Source organism: Callionymus lyra, chromosome 4 (assembly GCF_982586985.1).
Source record: "Callionymus lyra chromosome 4, fCalLyr1.hap1.1, whole genome shotgun sequence".
Classification (NCBI taxonomy): Eukaryota; Metazoa; Chordata; class Actinopteri; order Syngnathiformes; family Callionymidae; genus Callionymus; species Callionymus lyra.
This window is the reverse complement of record NC_141821.1, coordinates 7,376,927-7,392,664: the sequence shown is the minus strand read 5'-3', so window position 1 is coordinate 7,392,664 and position 15,738 is coordinate 7,376,927. Positions and strand designations below refer to the sequence as shown.

The 15,738-nt window shown below is 44.0% G+C and overlaps 25 non-coding genes across 25 annotated transcripts; 7 read left to right on the top strand and 18 right to left on the bottom strand.

The window, feature by feature from the left end:
- Positions 1–1,333: 1,333 nt before the first annotated feature.
- On the top strand, positions 1,334–1,405 carry trnad-guc (transfer RNA aspartic acid (anticodon GUC)). Its single transcript has one exon. It is a non-coding gene; the product is annotated as a tRNA-Asp (tRNA).
- A 554-nt stretch (positions 1,406–1,959) lies between these two features.
- On the bottom strand, positions 1,960–2,032 carry trnak-cuu (transfer RNA lysine (anticodon CUU)). Its single transcript has one exon. It is a non-coding gene; the product is annotated as a tRNA-Lys (tRNA).
- A 277-nt stretch (positions 2,033–2,309) lies between these two features.
- trnar-acg (transfer RNA arginine (anticodon ACG)) lies at positions 2,310–2,382 on the bottom strand. Its single transcript has one exon. It is a non-coding gene; the product is annotated as a tRNA-Arg (tRNA).
- Positions 2,383–2,558: 176 nt separating this feature from the next.
- Positions 2,559–2,630, top strand: trnad-guc (transfer RNA aspartic acid (anticodon GUC)). The gene has a single exon. It is a non-coding gene; the product is annotated as a tRNA-Asp (tRNA).
- Positions 2,631–3,534: 904 nt separating this feature from the next.
- Positions 3,535–3,607, bottom strand: trnar-acg (transfer RNA arginine (anticodon ACG)). Its single transcript has one exon. It is a non-coding gene; the product is annotated as a tRNA-Arg (tRNA).
- Positions 3,608–3,783: 176 nt separating this feature from the next.
- On the top strand, positions 3,784–3,855 carry trnad-guc (transfer RNA aspartic acid (anticodon GUC)). The gene has a single exon. It is a non-coding gene; the product is annotated as a tRNA-Asp (tRNA).
- Positions 3,856–4,409: 554 nt separating this feature from the next.
- On the bottom strand, positions 4,410–4,482 carry trnak-cuu (transfer RNA lysine (anticodon CUU)). The gene has a single exon. It is a non-coding gene; the product is annotated as a tRNA-Lys (tRNA).
- A 277-nt stretch (positions 4,483–4,759) lies between these two features.
- On the bottom strand, positions 4,760–4,832 carry trnar-acg (transfer RNA arginine (anticodon ACG)). The gene has a single exon. It is a non-coding gene; the product is annotated as a tRNA-Arg (tRNA).
- An 802-nt stretch (positions 4,833–5,634) lies between these two features.
- Positions 5,635–5,707, bottom strand: trnak-cuu (transfer RNA lysine (anticodon CUU)). Its single transcript has one exon. It is a non-coding gene; the product is annotated as a tRNA-Lys (tRNA).
- Positions 5,708–5,984: 277 nt separating this feature from the next.
- Positions 5,985–6,057, bottom strand: trnar-acg (transfer RNA arginine (anticodon ACG)). Its single transcript has one exon. It is a non-coding gene; the product is annotated as a tRNA-Arg (tRNA).
- An 801-nt stretch (positions 6,058–6,858) lies between these two features.
- Positions 6,859–6,931, bottom strand: trnak-cuu (transfer RNA lysine (anticodon CUU)). The gene has a single exon. It is a non-coding gene; the product is annotated as a tRNA-Lys (tRNA).
- A 277-nt stretch (positions 6,932–7,208) lies between these two features.
- Positions 7,209–7,281, bottom strand: trnar-acg (transfer RNA arginine (anticodon ACG)). Its single transcript has one exon. It is a non-coding gene; the product is annotated as a tRNA-Arg (tRNA).
- Positions 7,282–8,082: 801 nt separating this feature from the next.
- Positions 8,083–8,155, bottom strand: trnak-cuu (transfer RNA lysine (anticodon CUU)). Its single transcript has one exon. It is a non-coding gene; the product is annotated as a tRNA-Lys (tRNA).
- Positions 8,156–8,432: 277 nt separating this feature from the next.
- On the bottom strand, positions 8,433–8,505 carry trnar-acg (transfer RNA arginine (anticodon ACG)). Its single transcript has one exon. It is a non-coding gene; the product is annotated as a tRNA-Arg (tRNA).
- Positions 8,506–9,307: 802 nt separating this feature from the next.
- On the bottom strand, positions 9,308–9,380 carry trnak-cuu (transfer RNA lysine (anticodon CUU)). The gene has a single exon. It is a non-coding gene; the product is annotated as a tRNA-Lys (tRNA).
- A 526-nt stretch (positions 9,381–9,906) lies between these two features.
- trnad-guc (transfer RNA aspartic acid (anticodon GUC)) lies at positions 9,907–9,978 on the top strand. Its single transcript has one exon. It is a non-coding gene; the product is annotated as a tRNA-Asp (tRNA).
- A 1,778-nt stretch (positions 9,979–11,756) lies between these two features.
- On the bottom strand, positions 11,757–11,829 carry trnak-cuu (transfer RNA lysine (anticodon CUU)). The gene has a single exon. It is a non-coding gene; the product is annotated as a tRNA-Lys (tRNA).
- Positions 11,830–12,106: 277 nt separating this feature from the next.
- trnar-acg (transfer RNA arginine (anticodon ACG)) lies at positions 12,107–12,179 on the bottom strand. The gene has a single exon. It is a non-coding gene; the product is annotated as a tRNA-Arg (tRNA).
- Positions 12,180–12,355: 176 nt separating this feature from the next.
- Positions 12,356–12,427, top strand: trnad-guc (transfer RNA aspartic acid (anticodon GUC)). Its single transcript has one exon. It is a non-coding gene; the product is annotated as a tRNA-Asp (tRNA).
- A 547-nt stretch (positions 12,428–12,974) lies between these two features.
- Positions 12,975–13,047, bottom strand: trnak-cuu (transfer RNA lysine (anticodon CUU)). Its single transcript has one exon. It is a non-coding gene; the product is annotated as a tRNA-Lys (tRNA).
- Positions 13,048–13,324: 277 nt separating this feature from the next.
- On the bottom strand, positions 13,325–13,397 carry trnar-acg (transfer RNA arginine (anticodon ACG)). The gene has a single exon. It is a non-coding gene; the product is annotated as a tRNA-Arg (tRNA).
- A 176-nt stretch (positions 13,398–13,573) lies between these two features.
- On the top strand, positions 13,574–13,645 carry trnad-guc (transfer RNA aspartic acid (anticodon GUC)). The gene has a single exon. It is a non-coding gene; the product is annotated as a tRNA-Asp (tRNA).
- Positions 13,646–14,199: 554 nt separating this feature from the next.
- On the bottom strand, positions 14,200–14,272 carry trnak-cuu (transfer RNA lysine (anticodon CUU)). Its single transcript has one exon. It is a non-coding gene; the product is annotated as a tRNA-Lys (tRNA).
- A 526-nt stretch (positions 14,273–14,798) lies between these two features.
- On the top strand, positions 14,799–14,870 carry trnad-guc (transfer RNA aspartic acid (anticodon GUC)). Its single transcript has one exon. It is a non-coding gene; the product is annotated as a tRNA-Asp (tRNA).
- A 554-nt stretch (positions 14,871–15,424) lies between these two features.
- On the bottom strand, positions 15,425–15,497 carry trnak-cuu (transfer RNA lysine (anticodon CUU)). The gene has a single exon. It is a non-coding gene; the product is annotated as a tRNA-Lys (tRNA).
- Between the last annotated feature and the right edge of the window lie 241 nt (positions 15,498–15,738).

Sequence of the window (15,738 nt, the reverse complement as noted above, 5' to 3'; positions counted from 1 at the left end):
TTTTTCCTCTACACTGAAAGTCCTTGGGTAGGCTAGGTTTGGCACATCTGAAAATAATTCCAGGACGGATTTTGTGATGCACTTCTGTGCTTTACAATAGAGTCCAATCCTCGTTAGTATAGTGGACAGTATCTCCGCCTGTCACGCGGAAGACCGGGGTTCGATTCCCTGACGGGGAGGGTTCTATCATGTTTTTACAAATCTTCACAACTGCCATCTCTTCTTGGAGATTGAGAACTATCCCAAGTGAATAAACGAGTAGTGCGGGCTACCATCATAAGTCGTGGTATCTACTCTGCCAGCCTGTTTTGAGATCCTCATCTCAATACAAAGAAGTTCAACATAGAGATTATGGTCCACAAGGTTCATGAACATTGACAGGAGACACATCCTTTTGCTATCAAATGAACTTGCTACTTCCTAACCTACCTGTTAAACTAATGGTTCCATGGTGTAATGGTTAGCACTCTGGATCTTATGATCTGAGTTCAAATCTTGGTGCAACCTTTAGTCTTTATACCTTTGCAACTAATCATGCCAATTTTTAGATAGTCAGTTTTAAGCAGATCAAAACTATTGAAGGAATAGACATTTTGACAGGGGGACCCAACCTCTTGATCATGGATCCAGAGACACCTAAGTTTAAGCTCCCAATCGCAAAGACAAAGTAATCCACTAAAAAGTCCCCCGTAGGGCATTTGCACAATTGAAGGGTCCAGTGGGGTTAAAATTACACCCAACGTGGGGCTCGAACCCACGACCCTGAGATTAAGAGTCTCATGCTCTACCGACTGAGCTAGCCGGGCAGGAAGGTAGTCCAGGGAGGTTTCAAACAGCAGCCAACATGGGGCTCGAACAGACCCTGATAATAAGAATCTGGTGCGCTACCGTATGAGCTAGCCAGGCTATTTCAAAGCCACTACAAAAATTCCAGGACGTATACATTTTGCCCTCTTAATGTTGCTTGCTATTAAAGGCCAAAAAGGTGCATAGTAGGGAATTAACAAATGTTCTTTTGAGCTAGCTGGGCAATAGAGCAACAAGTTGGTAAAAACCATTGTGACAAATAAAATATGGAGAGTACGAGCTAGCCAGGAGTTGAACCGAGAATCTTCTGATCCGTAGTCAGACGCGTTATCCATTGCGCCACTAGCCCTGCCAGAATGTTTTTCTATTGGTCCATGTCTTCTTTCTCCCAAAGCAGTTAATTGCAGCAGCAAACTGCTTTTTCCTCTACACTGAAAGTCCTTGGGTAGGCTAGGTTTGGCACATCTGAAAAATAATTCCAGGACGGATTTTGTGATGCACTTCTGTGCTTTACAATAGAGTCCTATCCTCGTTAGTATAGTGGACAGTATCTCCGCCTGTCACGCGGAAGACCGGGGTTCGATTCCCCGACGGGGAGGGTTCTATCATGTTTTTACAAATCTTCACAACTGCCATCTCTTCTTGGAGATTGAGAACTATCCCAAGTGAATAAACGACTAGTGCGGGCCACCATCATAAGTCGTGGTATCTACTCTGCCAGCCTGTTTTGAGATCCTCATCTCAATACAAAGAAGTTCAACATAGAGATTATGGTCCACAAGGTTCATGAACCTTGACAGGAGACACATCCTTTTGCTATCAAATGAACTTGCTACTTCCTAACCTACCTGTTAAACTAATGGTTCCATGGTGTAATGGTTAGCACTCTGGATCTTATGATCTGAGTTCAAATCTTGGTGCAACCTTTAGTCTTTATACCTTTGCAACTAATCATGCCAATTTTTAGATAGTCAGTTTTAAGCAGATCAAAACTATTGAAGGAATAGACATTTTGACAGGGGGACCCAACCTCTTGATCATGGATCCAGAGACACCTAAGTTTAAGCTCCCAATCGCAAAGACAAAGTAATCTACTAAAAAGTCCCCCGTAGGGCATTTGCACAATTGAAGGGTCCAGTGGGGTTAAAATTACGCCCAACGTGGGGCTCGAACCCACGACCCTGAGATTAAGAGTCTCATGCTCTACCGACTGAGCTAGCCGGGCAGGAAGGTAGTCCAGGGAGGTTTCAAACAGCAGCCAACATGGGGCTCGAACAGACCCTGATAATAAGAATCTGGTGCGCTACCGTATGAGCTAGCCAGGCTATTTCAAAGCCACTACAAAAATTCCAGGACGTATACATTTTGCCCTCTTAATGTTGCTTGCTATTAAAGGCCAAAAAGGTGCATAGTAGGGAATTAACAAATGTTCTTTTGAGCTAGCTGGGCAATAGAGCAGCAAGTTGGTAAAAACCATTGTGACAAATAAAATATGGAGAGTACGAGCTAGCCAGGAGTTGAACCTAGAATCTTCTGATCCGTAGTCAGACGTGTTATCCATTGCGCCACTAGCCCTGCCAGAATGTTTTTCTATTGGTCCATGTCTTCTTTCTCCCAAAGCAGTTAATTGCAGCAGCAAACTGCTTTTTCCTCTACACTGAAAGTCCTTGGGTAGGCTAGGTTTGGCACATCTGAAAATAATTCCAGGACGGATTTTGTGATGCACTTCTGTGCTTTACAATAGAGTCCAATCCTCGTTAGTATAGTGGACAGTATCTCCGCCTGTCACGCGGAAGACCGGGGTTCGATTCCCCGACGGGGAGGGTTCTATCATGTTTTTACAAATCTTCACAACTGCCATCTCTTCTTGGAGATTGAGAACTATCCCAAGTGAATAAACGACTAGTGCGGGCCACCATCATAAGTCGTGGTATCTACTCTGCCAGCCTGTTTTGAGATCCTCATCTCAATACAAAGAAGTTCAACATAGAGATTATGGTCCACAAGGTTCATGAACCTTGACAGGAGACACATCCTTTTGCTATCAAATGAACTTGCTACTTCCTAACCTACCTGTTAAACTAATGGTTCCATGGTGTAATGGTTAGCACTCTGGATCTTATGATCTGAGTTCAAATCTTGGTGCAACCTTTAGTCTTTATACCTTTGCAACTAATCATGCCAATTTTTAGATAGTCAGTTTTAAGCAGATCAAAACTATTGAAGGAATAGACATTTTGACAGGGGGACCCAACCTCTTGATCATGGATCCAGAGACACCTAAGTTTAAGCTCCCAATCGCAAAGACAAAGTAATCTACTAAAAAGTCCCCCGTAGGGCATTTGCACAATTGAAGGGTCCAGTGGGGTTAAAATTACGCCCAACGTGGGGCTCGAACCCACGACCCTGAGATTAAGAGTCTCATGCTCTACCGACTGAGCTAGCCTGGCAGGAAGGTAGTCCGGGGAGGTTTCAAACAGCAGCCAACATGGGGCTCGAACAGACCCTGATAATAAGAATCTGGTGCGCTACCGTATGAGCTAGCCAGGCTATTTCAAAGCCACTACAAAAATTCCAGGACGTATACATTTTGCCCTCTTAATGTTGCTTGCTATTAAAGGCCAAAAAGGTGCATAGTAGGGAATTAACAAATGTTCTTTTGAGCTAGCTGGGCAATAGAGCAGCAAGTTGGTAAAAACCATTGTGACAAATAAAATATGGAGAGTACGAGCTAGCCAGGAGTTGAACCTAGAATCTTCTGATCCGTAGTCAGACGTGTTATCCATTGCGCCACTAGCCCTGCCAGAATGTTTTTCTATTGGTCCATGTCTTCTTTCTCCCAAAGCAGTTAATTGCAGCAGCAAACTGCTTTTTCCTCTACACTGAAAGTCCTTGGGTAGGCTAGGTTTGGCACATCTGAAAATAATTCCAGGACGGATTTTCTGATGCACTTCTGTGCTTTACAATAGAGTCCAATCCTCGTTAGTATAGTGGACAGTATCTCCGCCTGTCACGCGGAAGACCGGGGTTCGATTCCCCGACGGGGAGGGTTCTATCATGTTTTTACAAATCTTCACAACTGCCATCTCTTCTTGGAGATTGAGAACTATCCCAAGTGAATAAACGACTAGTGCGGGCCACCATCATAAGTCGTGGTATCTACTCTGCCAGCCTGTTTTGAGATCCTCATCTCAATACAAAGAAGTTCAACATAGAGATTATGGTCCACAAGGTTCATGAACCTTGACAGGAGACACATCCTTTTGCTATCAAATGAACTTGCTACTTCCTAACCTACCTGTTAAACTAATGGTTCCATGGTGTAATGGTTAGCACTCTGGATCTTATGATCTGAGTTCAAATCTTGGTGCAACCTTTAGTCTTTATACCTTTGCAACTAATCATGCCAATTTTTAGATAGTCACTTTTAAGCAGATCAAAACTATTGAAGGAATAGACATTTTGACAGGGGGACCCAACCTCTTGATCATGGATCCAGAGACACCTAAGTTTAAGCTCCCAATCGCAAAGACAAAGTAATCTACTAAAAAGTCCCCCGTAGGGCATTTGCACAATTGAAGGGTCCAGTGGGGTTAAAATTACGCCCAACGTGGGGCTCGAACCCACGACCCTGAGATTAAGAGTCTCATGCTCTACCGACTGAGCTAGCCGGGCAGGAAGGTAGTCCAGGGAGGTTTCAAACAGCAGCCAACATGGGGCTCGAACAGACCCTGATAATAAGAATCTGGTGCGCTACCGTATGAGCTAGCCAGGCTATTTCAAAGCCACTACAAAAATTCCAGGACGTATACATTTTGCCCTCTTAATGTTGCTTGCTATTAAAGGCCAAAAAGGTGCATAGTAGGGAATTAACAAATGTTCTTTTGAGCTAGCTGGGCAATAGAGCAGCAAGTTGGTAAAAACCATTGTGACAAATAAAATATGGAGAGTACGAGCTAGCCAGGAGTTGAACCTAGAATCTTCTGATCCGTAGTCAGACGCGTTATCCATTGCGCCACTAGCCCTGCCAGAATGTTTTTCTATTGGTCCATGTCTTCTTTCTCCCAAAGCAGTTAATTGCAGCAGCAAACTGCTTTTTCCTCTACACTGAAAGTCCTTGGGTAGGCTAGGTTTGGCACATCTGAAAATAATTCCAGGACGGATTTTGTGATGCACTTCTGTGCTTTACAATAGAGTCCAATCCTCGTTAGTATAGGGGACAGTATCTCCGCCTGTCACGCGGAAGACCGGGGTTCGATTCCCTGACGGGGAGGGTTCTATCATGTTTTTACAAATCTTCACAACTGCCATCTCTTCTTGGAGATTGAGAACTATCCCAAGCGAATAAACGACTAGTGCGGGCCACCATCATAAGTCGTGGTATCTACTCTGCCAGCCTGTTTTGAGATCCTCATCTCAATACAAAGAAGTTCAACATAGAGATTATGGTCCACAAGGTTCATGAACCTTGACAGGAGACACATCCTTTTGCTATCAAATGAACTTGCTACTTCCTAACCTACCTGTTAAACTAATGGTTCCATGGTGTAATGGTTAGCACTCTGGATCTTATGATCTGAGTTCAAATCTTGGTGCAACCTTTAGTCTTTATACCTTTGCAACTAATCATGCCAATTTTTAGATAGTCAGTTTTAAGCAGATCAAAACTATTGAAGGAATAGACATTTTGACAGGGGGACCCAACCTCTTGATCATGGATCCAGAGACACCTAAGTTTAAGCTCCCAATCGCAAAGACAAAGTAATCCACTAAAAAGTCCCCCGTAGGGCATTTGCACAATTGAAGGGTCCAGTGGGGTTAAAATTACGCCCAACGTGGGGCTCGAACCCACAACCCTGAGATTAAGAGTCTCATGCTCTACCGACTGAGCTAGCCGGGCAGGAAGGTAGTCCAGGGAGGTTTCAAACAGCAGCCAACATGGGGCTCGAACAGACCCTGATAATAAGAATCTGGTGCGCTACCGTATGAGCTAGCCAGGCTATTTCAAAGCCACTACAAAAATTCCAGGACGTATACATTTTGCCCTCTTAATGTTGCTTGCTATTAAAGGCCAAAAAGGTGCATAGTAGGGAATTAACAAATGTTCTTTTGAGCTAGCTGGGCAATAGAGCAGCAAGTTGGTAAAAACCATTGTGACAAATAAAATATGGAGAGTACGAGCTAGCCAGGAGTTGAACCAAGAATCTTCTGATCCGTAGTCAGACGCGTTATCCATTGCGCCACTAGCCCTGCCAGAATGTTTTTCTATTGGTCCATGTCTTCTTTCTCCCAAAGCAGTTAATTGCAGCAGCAAACTGCTTTTTCCTCTACACTGAAAGTCCTTGGGTAGGCTAGGTTTGGCACATCTGAAAATAATTCCAGGACGGATTTTGTGATGCACTTCTGTGCTTTACAATAGAGTCCAATCCTCGTTAGTATAGTGGACAGTATCTCCGCCTGTCATGCGGAAGACCGGGGTTCGATTCCCTGACGGGGAGGGTTCTATCATGTTTTTACAAATCTTCACAACTGCCATCTCTTCTTGGAGATTGAGAACTATCCCAAGCGAATAAACGACTAGTGCGGGCCACCATCATAAGTCGTGGTATCTACTCTGCCAGCCTGTTTTGAGATCCTCATCTCAATACAAAGAAGTTCAACATAGAGATTATGGTCCACAAGGTTCATGAACCTTGACAGGAGACACATCCTTTTGCTATCAAATGAACTTGCTACTTCCTAACCTACCTGTTAAACTAATGGTTCCATGGTGTAATGGTTAGCACTCTGGATCTTATGATCTGAGTTCAAATCTTGGTGCAACCTTTAGTCTTTATACCTTTGCAACTAATCATGCCAATTTTTAGATAGTCAGTTTTAAGCAGATCAAAACTATTGAAGGAATAGACATTTTGACAGGGGGACCCAACCTCTTGATCATGGATCCAGAGACACCTAAGTTTAAGCTCCCAATCGCAAAGACAAAGTAATCCACTAAAAAGTCCCCCGTAGGGCATTTGCACAATTGAAGGGTCCATTGGGGTTAAATTACGCCCAACATGGGGCTCGAACCCACGACCCTGAGATTAAGAGTCTCATGCTCTACCGACTGAGCTAGCCGGGCAGGAAGGTAGTCCAGGGAGGTTTCAAACAGCAGCCAACATGGGGCTCGAACAGACCCTGATAATAAGAATCTGGTGCGCTACCGTATGATCTAGCCAGGCTATTTCAAAGCCACTACAAAAATTCCAGGACGTATACATTTTGCCCTCTTAATGTTGCTTGCTATTAAAGGCCAAAAAGGTGCATAGTAGGGAATTAACCAATGTTCTTTTGAGCTAGCTGGGCAATAGAGCAGCAAGTTGGTAAAAACCATTGTGACAAATAAAATATGGAGAGTACGAGCTAGCCAGGAGTTGAACCTAGAATCTTCTGATCCGTAGTCAGACGCGTTATCCATTGCGCCACTAGCCCTGCCAGAATGTTTTTCTATTGGTCCATGTCTTCTTTCTCCCAAAGCAGTTAATTGCAGCAGCAAACTGCTTTTTCCTCTACACTGAAAGTCCTTGGGTAGGCTAGGTTTGGCACATCTGAAAATAATTCCAGGACGGATTTTGTGATGCACTTCTGTGCTTTACAATAGAGTCCAATCCTCGTTAGTATAGTGGACAGTATCTCCGCCTGTCACGCGGAAGACCGGGGTTCGATTCCCTGACGGGGAGGGTTCTATCATGTTTTACAAATCTTCACAACTGCCATCTCTTCTTGGAGATTGAGAACTATCCCAAGCGAATAAACGACTAGTGCGGGCCACCATCATAAGTCGTGGTATCTACTCTGCCAGCCTGTTTTGAGATCCTCATCTCAATACAAAGAAGTTCAACATAGAGATTATGGTCCACAAGGTTCATGAACCTTGACAGGAGACACATCCTTTTGCTATCAAATGAACTTGCTACTTCCTAACCTACCTGTTAAACTAATGGTTCCATGGTGTAATGGTTAGCACTCTGGATCTTATGATCTGAGTTCAAATCTTGGTGCAACCTTTAGTCTTTATACCTTTGCAACTAATCATGCCAATTTTTAGATAGTCAGTTTTAAGCAGATCAAAACTATTGAAGGAATAGACATTTTGACAGGGGGACCCAACCTCTTGATCATGGATCCAGAGACACCTAAGTTTAAGCTCCCAATCGCAAAGACAAAGTAATCTACTAAAAAGTCCCCCGTAGGGCATTTGCACAATTGAAGGGTCCAGTGGGGTTAAAATTACGCCCAACGTGGGGCTCGAACCCACGACCCTGAGATTAAGAGTCTCATGCTCTACCGACTGAGCTAGCCGGGCAGGAAGGTAGTCCAGGGAGGTTTCAAACAGCAGCCAACATGGGGCTCGAACAGACCCTGATAATAAGAATCTGGTGCGCTACCGTATGAGCTAGCCAGGCTATTTCAAAGCCACTACAAAAATTCCAGGACGTATACATTTTGCCCTCTTAATGTTGCTTGCTATTAAAGGCCAAAAAGGTGCATAGTAGGGAATTAACAAATGTTCTTTTGAGCTAGCTGGGCAATAGAGCAGCAAGTTGGTAAAAACCATTGTGACAAATAAAATATGGAGAGTACGAGCTAGCCAGGAGTTGAACCTAGAATCTTCTGATCCGTAGTCAGACGCGTTATCCATTGCGCCACTAGCCCTGCCAGAATGTTTTTCTATTGGTCCATGTCTTCTTTCTCCCAAAGCAGTTAATTGCAGCAGCAAACTGCTTTTTCCTCTACACTGAAAGTCCTTGGGTAGGCTAGGTTTGGCACATCTGAAAATAATTCCAGGACGGATTTTGTGATGCACTTCTGTGCTTTACAATAGAGTCCAATCCTCGTTAGTATAGTGGACAGTATCTCCGCCTGTCACGCGGAAGACCGGGGTTCGATTCCCTGACGGGGAGGGTTCTATCATGTTTTTACAAATCTTCACAACTGCCATCTCTTCTTGGAGATTGAGAACTATCCCAAGTGAATAAACGACTAGTGCGGGCCACCATCATAAGTCGTGGTATCTACTCTGCCAGCCTGTTTTGAGATCCTCATCTCAATACAAAGAAGTTCAACATAGAGATTATGGTCCACAAGGTTCATGAACCTTGACAGGAGACACATCCTTTTGCTATCAAATGAACTTGCTACTTCCTAACCTACCTGTTAAACTAATGGTTCCATGGTGTAATGGTTAGCACTCTGGATCTTATGATCTGAGTTCAAATCTTGGTGCAACCTTTAGTCTTTATACCTTTGCAACTAATCATGCCAATTTTTAGATAGTCAGTTTTAAGCAGATCAAAACTATTGAAGGAATAGACATTTTGACAGGGGGACCCAACCTCTTGATCATGGATCCAGAGACACCTAAGTTTAAGCTCCCAATCGCAAAGACAAAGTAATCTACTAAAAAGTCCCCCGTAGGGCATTTGCACAATTGAAGGGTCCAGTGGGGTTAAAATTACGCCCAACGTGGGGCTCGAACCCACGACCCTGAGATTAAGAGTCTCATGCTCTACCGACTGAGCTAGCCGGGCAGGAAGGTAGTCCAGGGAGGTTTCAAACAGCAGCCAACATGGGGCTCGAACAGACCCTGATAATAAGAATCTGGTGCGCTACCGTATGAGCTAGCCAGGCTATTTCAAAGCCACTACAAAAATTCCAGGACGTATACATTTTGCCCTCTTAATGTTGCTTGCTATTAAAGGCCAAAAAGGTGCATAGTAGGGAATTAACAAATGTTCTTTTGAGCTAGCTGGGCAATAGAGCAGCAAGTTGGTAAAAACCATTGTGACAAATAAAATATGGAGAGTACGAGCTAGCCAGGAGTTGAACCGAGAATCTTCTGAGCCGTAGTCAGACGCGTTATCCATTGCGCCACTAGCCCTGCCAGAATGTTTTTCTATTGGTCCATGTCTTCTTTCTCCCAAAGCAGTTAATTGCAGCAGCAAACTGCTTTTTCCTCTACACTGAAAGTCCTTGGGTAGGCTAGGTTTGGCACATCTGAAAATAATTCCAGGACGGATTTTGTGATGCACTTCTGTGCTTTACAATAGAGTCCAATCCTCGTTAGTATAGTGGACAGTATCTCCGCCTGTCACGCGGAAGACCGGGGTTCGATTCCCCGACGGGGAGGGTTCTATCATGTTTTTACAAATCTTCACAACTGCCATCTCTTCTTGGAGATTGAGAACTATCCCAAGCGAATAAACGACTAGTGCGGGCCACCATCATAAGTCGTGGTATCTACTCTGCCAGCCTGTTTTGAGATCCTCATCTCAATACAAAGAAGTTCAACATAGAGATTATGGTCCACAAGGTTCATGAACCTTGACAGGAGACACATCCTTTTGCTATCAAATGAACTTGCTACTTCCTAACCTACCTGTTAAACTAATGGTTCCATGGTGTAATGGTTAGCACTCTGGATCTTATGATCTGAGTTCAAATCTTGGTGCAACCTTTAGTCTTTATACCTTTGCAACTAATCATGCCAATTTTTAGATAGTCAGTTTTAAGCAGATCAAAACTATTGAAGGAATAGACATTTTGACAGGGGGACCCAACCTCTTGATCATGGATCCAGAGACACCTAAGTTTAAGCTCCCAATCGCAAAGACAAAGTAATCCACTAAAAAGTCCCCCGTAGGGCATTTGCACAATTGAAGGGTCCAGTGGGGTTAAATTACGCCCAACGTGGGGCTCAAACCCACGACCCTGAGATTAAGAGTCTCATGCTCTACCGACTGAGCTAGCCGGGCAGGAAGGTAGTCCAGGGAGGTTTCAAACAGCAGCCAACATGGGGCTCGAACAGACCCTGATAATAAGAATCTGGTGCGCTACCGTATGAGCTAGCCAGGCTATTTCAAAGCCACTACAAAAATTCCAGGACGTATACATTTTGCCCTCTTAATGTTGCTTGCTATTAAAGGCCAAAAAGGTGCATAGTAGGGAATTAACAAATGTTCTTTTGAGCTAGCTGGGCAATAGAGCAGCAAGTTGGTAAAAACCATTGTGACAAATAAAATATGGAGAGTACGAGCTAGCCAGGAGTTGAACCGAGAATCTTCTGATCCGTAGTCAGACGCGTTATCCATTGCGCCACTAGCCCTGCCAGAATGTTTTTCTATTGGTCCATGTCTTCTTTCTCCCAAAGCAGTTAATTGCAGCAGCAAACTGCTTTTTCCTCTACACTGAAAGTCCTTGGGTAGGCTAGGTTTGGCACATCTGAAAATAATTCCAGGACGGATTTTGTGATGCACTTCTGTGCTTTACAATAGAGTCCAATCCTCGTTAGTATAGTGGACAGTATCTCCGCCTGTCACGCGGAAGACAGGGGTTCGATTCCCTGACGGGGAGGGTTCTATCATGTTTTTACAAATCTTCACAACTGCCATCTCTTCTTGGAGATTGAGAACTATCCCAAGTGAATAAACGACTAGTGCGGGCCACCATCATAAGTCGTGGTATCTACTCTGCCAGCCTGTTTTGAGATCCTCATCTCAATACAAAGAAGTTCAACATAGAGATTATGGTCCACAAGGTTCATGAACCTTGACAGGAGACACATCCTTTTGCTATCAAATGAACTTGCTACTTCCTAACCTACCTGTTAAACTAATGGTTCCATGGTGTAATGGTTAGCACTCTGGATCTTATGATCTGAGTTCAAATCTTGGTGCAACCTTTAGTCTTTATACCTTTGCAACTAATCATGCCAATTTTTAGATAGTCACTTTTAAGCAGATCAAAACTATTGAAGGAATAGACATTTTGACAGGGGGACCCAACCTCTTGATCATGGATCCAGAGACACCTAAGTTTAAGCTCCCAATCGCAAAGACAAAGTAATCTACTAAAAAGTCCCCCGTAGGGCATTTGCACAATTGAAGGGTCCAGTGGGGTTAAAATTACGCCCAACGTGGGGCTCGAACCCACGACCCTGAGATTAAGAGTCTCATGCTCTACCGACTGAGCTAGCCGGGCAGGAAGGTAGTCCAGGGAGGTTTCAAACAGCAGCCAACATGGGGCTCGAACAGACCCTGATAATAAGAATCTGGTGCGCTACCGTATGAGCTAGCCAGGCTATTTCAAAGCCACTACAAAAATTCCAGGACGTATACATTTTGCCCTCTTAATGTTGCTTGCTATTAAAGGCCAAAAAGGTGCATAGTAGGGAATTAACAAATGTTCTTTTGAGCTAGCTGGGCAATAGAGCAGCAAGTTGGTAAAAACCATTGTGACAAATAAAATATGGAGAGTACGAGCTAGCCAGGAGTTGAACCTAGAATCTTCTGATTCGTAGTCAGACGCGTTATCCATTGCGCCACTAGCCCTGCCAGAATGTTTTTCTATTGGTCCATGTCTTCTTTCTCCCAAAGCAGTTAATTGCAGCAGCAAACTGCTTTTTCCTCTACACTGAAAGTCCTTGGGTAGGCTAGGTTTGGCACATCTGAAAATAATTCCAGGACGGATTTTGTGATGCACTTCTGTGCTTTACAATAGAGTCCAATCCTCGTTAGTATAGTGGACAGTATCTCCGCCTGTCACGCGGAAGACCGGGGTTCGATTCCCCGACGGGGAGGGTTCTATCATGTTTTTACAAATCTTCACAACTGCCATCTCTTCTTGGAGATTGAGAACTATCCCAAGCGAATAAACGACTAGTGCGGGCCACCATCATAAGTCGTGGTATCTACTCTGCCAGCCTGTTTTGAGATCCTCATCTCAATACAAAGAAGTTCAACATAGAGATTATGGTCCACAAGGTTCATGAACCTTGACAGGAGACACATCCTTTTGCTATCAAATGAACTTGCTACTTCCTAACCTACCTGTTAAACTAATGGTTCCATGGTGTAATGGTTAGCACTCTGGATCTTATGATCTGAGTTCAAATCTTGGTGCAATCTTTATACCTTTGCAACTAATCATGCCAATTTTTAGATAGTCAGTTTTAAGCAGATCAAAACTATTGAAGGAATAGACATTTTGACAGGGGGACCCAACCTCTTGATCATGGATCCAGAGACACCTAAGTTTAAGCTCCCAATCGCAAAGACAAAGTAATCCACTAAAAAGTCCCCCGTAGGGCATTTGCACAATTGAAGGGTCCAGTGGGGTTAAAATTACGCCCAACGTGGGGCTCGAACCCACGACCCTGAGATTAAGAGTCTCATGCTCTACCGACTGAGCTAGCCGGGCAGGAAGGTAGTCCAGGGAGGTTTCAAACAGCAGCCAACATGGGGCTCGAACAGACCCTGATAATAAGAATCTGGTGCGCTACAGTATGAGCTAGCAAGGCTATTTCAAAGCCACTACAAAAATTCCAGGACGTATACATTTTGCCCTCTTAATGTTGCTTGCTATTAAAGGCCAAAAAGGTGCATAGTAGGGAATTAACAAATGTTCTTTTGAGCTAGCTGGGCAATAGAGCAGCAAGTTGGTAAAAACCATTGTGACAAATAAAATATGGAGAGTACGAGCTAGCCAGGAGTTGAACCTAGAATCTTCTGATCCGTAGTCAGACGCGTTATCCATTGCGCCACTAGCCCTGCCAGAATGTTTTTCTATTGGTCCATGTCTTCTTTCTCCCAAAGCAGTTAATTGCAGCAGCAAACTGCTTTTTCCTCTACACTGAAAGTCCTTGGGTAGGCTAGGTTTGGCACATCTGAAAATAATTCCAGGACGGATTTTGTGATGCACTTCTGTGCTTTACAATAGAGTCCAATCCTCGTTAGTATAGTGGACAGTATCTCCGCCTGTCACGCGGAAGACCGGGGTTCGATTCCCCGACGGGGAGGGTTCTATCATGTTTTTACAAATCTTCACAACTGCCATCTCTTCTTGGAGATTGAGAACTATCCCAAGTGAATAAACGACTAGTGCGGGCTACCATCATAAGTCGTGGTATCTACTCTGCCAGCCTGTTTTGAGATCCTCATCTCAATACAAAGAAGTTCAACATAGAGATTATGGTCCACAAGGTTCATGAACCTTGACAGGAGACACATCCTTTTGCTATCAAATGAACTTGCTACTTCCTAACCTACCTGTTAAACTAATGGTTCCATGGTGTAATGGTTAGCACTCTGGATCTTATGATCTGAGTTCAAATCTTGGTGCAACCTTTAGTCTTTATACCTTTGCAACTAATCATGCCAATTTTTAGATAGTCACTTTTAAGCAGATCAAAACTATTGAAGGAATAGACATTTTGACAGGGGGACCCAACCTCTTGATCATGGATCCAGAGACACCTAAATTTAAGCTCCCAATCGCAAAGACAAAGTAATCTACTAAAAAGTCCCCCGTAGGGCATTTGCACAATTGAAGGGTCCAGTGGGGTTAAAATTACGCCCAACGTGGGGCTCGAACCCACGACCCTGAGATTAAGAGTCTCATGCTCTACCGACTGAGCTAGCCGGGCAGGAAGGTAGTCCAGGGAGGTTTCAAACAGCAGCCAACATGGGGCTCGAACAGACCCTGATAATAAGAATCTGGTGCGCTACCGTATGAGCTAGCCAGGCTATTTCAAAGCCACTACAAAAATTCCAGGACGTATACATTTTGCCCTCTTAATGTTGCTTGCTATTAAAGGCCAAAAAGGTGCATAGTAGGGAATTAACAAATGTTCTTTTGAGCTAGCTGGGCAATAGAGCAGCAAGTTGGTAAAAACCATTGTGACAAATAAAATATGGAGAGTACGAGCTAGCCAGGAGTTGAACCGAGAATCTTCTGATCCGTAGTCAGACGCGTTATCCATTGCGCCACTAGCCCTGCCAGAATGTTTTTCTATTGGTCCATGTCTTCTTTCTCCCAAAGCAGTTAATTGCAGCAGCAAACTGCTTTTTCCTCTACACTGAAAGTCCTTGGGTAGGCTAGGTTTGGCACATCTGAAAATAATTCCAGGACGGATTTTGTGATGCACTTCTGTGCTTTACAATAGAGTCCAATCCTCGTTAGTATAGTGGACAGTATCTCCGCCTGTCACGCGGAAGACCGGGGTTCGATTCCCCGACGGGGAGGGTTCTATCATGTTTTTACAAATCTTCACAACTGCCATCTCTTCTTGGAGATTGAGAACTATCCCAAGTGAATAAACGACTAGTGCGGGCTACCATCATAAGTCGTGGTATCTACTCTGCCAGCCTGTTTTGAGATCCTCATCTCAATACAAAGAAGTTCAACATAGAGATTATGGTCCACAAGGTTCATGAACCTTGACAGGAGACACATCCTTTTGCTATCAAATGAACTTGCTACTTCCTAACCTACCTGTTAAACTAATGGTTCCATGGTGTAATGGTTAGCACTCTGGATCTTATGATCTGAGTTCAAATCTTGGTGCAACCTTTAGTCTTTATACCTTTGCAACTAATCATGCCAATTTTTAGATAGTCACTTTTAAGCAGATCAAAACTATTGAAGGAATAGACATTTTGACAGGGGGACCCAACCTCTTGATCATGGATCCAGAGACACCTAAATTTAAGCTCCCAATCGCAAAGACAAAGTAATCTACTAAAAAGTCCCCCGTAGGGCATTTGCACAATTGAAGGGTCCAGTGGGGTTAAAATTACGCCCAACGTGGGGCTTGAACCCACGACCCTGAGATTAAGAGTCTCATGCTCTACCGACTGAGCTAGCCGGGCAGGAAGGTAGTCCAGGGAGGTTTCAAACAGCAGCCAACATGGGGCTCGAACAGACCCTGATAATAAGAATCTGGTGCGCTACCGTATGAGCTAGCCAGGCTATTTCAAAGCCACTACAAAAATTCCAGGACGTATACATTTTGCCCTCTTAATGTTGCTTGCTATTAAAGGCCAAAAGGGTGCATAGTAGGGAATTAACAAATGTTCTTTTGAGCTAGCTGGGCAATAGAGCAGCAAGTTG